Source organism: Nicotiana attenuata, chromosome 1, assembly GCF_001879085.1.
Source record: "Nicotiana attenuata strain UT chromosome 1, NIATTr2, whole genome shotgun sequence".
NCBI lineage: Eukaryota > Viridiplantae > Streptophyta > Magnoliopsida > Solanales > Solanaceae > Nicotiana > Nicotiana attenuata.
Window position 1 is genome coordinate 25185247 of NC_031989.1, and position 2039 is coordinate 25187285.

Below are 2039 nucleotides of genomic sequence, written 5' to 3' on the forward strand. Positions count from 1 at the left end.
TAATGAAATCTGGAATCCAAAAGATGAAGTCCGGTGCCGCAAACGTTGGCGGTCACCTTGCTCAGCTACATTAGTATTACCTTCAGTCCGCTGATCACCCGCTACCGGGTGAACAATACCTGCAACTGCACGCGAGGTGCAGGGAGTAAAGTGAGTACTTCCAACTCAGTGGTAATAAGAGTAAATAATAACTGAGAGGCAAGAAATCACGTAAGAGCACTCCATCATGCTATATAGGACAGTACAACCCTTTTTAGAAAATAGTAAGACCGTGAAAAATCCTTTAGAAAATATCTGGCTCAGTTTAAAAACCTCTTTTGAAAATATCCTTTTCCAACAGTCAAGCATATGAATGCGTTATCAAATAGTGCAAGTCCGCACATAAGTTAGCCCCTCGGGCACAACACTCTATTAACAAATAACACCAGGGTATCTGGTACGCAGTGCAAGAACAGCATGGATGCCAATGATATGAGAGTGCTGAATGTCATGCCACGTAGTACAAACAGGAAACAATGCATGAATGCAATGCAATGCACATGAGCGCTGCGGCGCGCAGCCCGATCCATTTGGGTACCCGCGCTCACTGGGGGTGTGTACAGACTCCGGAGGGGCTCCTACAGCCCAAGCGCAATATCATCATAGCATCGCTGCGGCGTGCAGCCCGATCCATCCTCAGGCCAGAACATGCAAATGAGCCACTCGGGCAATGTCAAGTAATAGCTTTTAACTCAAAACATCAGAAAAATGCAATTTAAGTCTTTAAACTTTAGCAATATGACTGCACATTTCAAAACAGGGTTTAACTCAGGACTGAAATCATTTAATATGCTAAGTGTCATGAAAACAGTGATAATAACCCCTACAGGGTTCAAATAATCGGCACGAAACCCAAAACATGGCAATCAGCCCAATTCAAGATAGCATCTAGCAAGTTTTAGTCAATTACGCAGTAAAATCCACAACCGGGACGGACCAAGTCACAATCCCCAACGGTGCTCTACCCCACGCTCATACCTGGCGTGCAAGTCACCACAATCCAGCACTATGATGTGCAAATCCGGGGTTTCAAACCCTCAGGATATCATTTACAAGTATTACTCACCTCGAACCGGTGAAATCTCTGGCTCGCGACGCCTTTGCCCTTCAAATTGATCTCCACGTGCGTCAAATCTATCAAAATCACACAAACATCGATGAAGCTCGATTTCTAAAAGACGGGGTTTTAGCCATACATATCTGAAATTCGCCCCTTAAATGATACTACAATGATCGAATACAGTTATGTAACTTCAATCTACAATACAACATTCAATAGGGCCAATATTAGTAATAAATTTCATAACTTATGCCATTTAGGCATATTATCAAACAGCTTGTAGGCATCGATATTTACACCTCATAACTATAGTATTGGTTCCTCCAACTATCACCATTAACCAACAATTCATCTCATCATCATTCCTAACCAATTTATAACTTCCAACTACACATGTATGACCATCCATTCACACCCAACCAACAAATCCTATCAAATATCCACCTTTCAATCTCTACAATAACTATGTATTTATATTGGGAATTTATGACTTCCAATCACCATACCATAAGTTGTAATACTTGATTCATACTCATATTCCCATAATATATCCATATATGTAAGTTTGAGGTGTAGGATTTACCTTTTGGAAGAAATCTTGCAAAACCCTCCTTTGAGTTCTTGAAGAAATTTCTTGAAAATCTAAGTGTTTTTATGAGAGGATTTCATCAATAATAGTATATGAATGATGGAATTTCACACCAAGATAATGGAGATTGCTTACCTTGAAGATTGGGGGAGTTGAAGGTCTTGAGAGGGTGGAAGAAAACCTCAAAGTTCGTCCAAAATAAATGGGTAAGAATGAACTCCGAAATGAGTATTATAGGCTGTTTCGGGCGCCACAGGTGGCGCTGGGTGCTGCCTGTGGCGCTGGATCCAGTAGCTCAAAATTTTGGGCGCCACGGCTAGCGCCCGGCGCTACACAGGGCGCTGACGACAC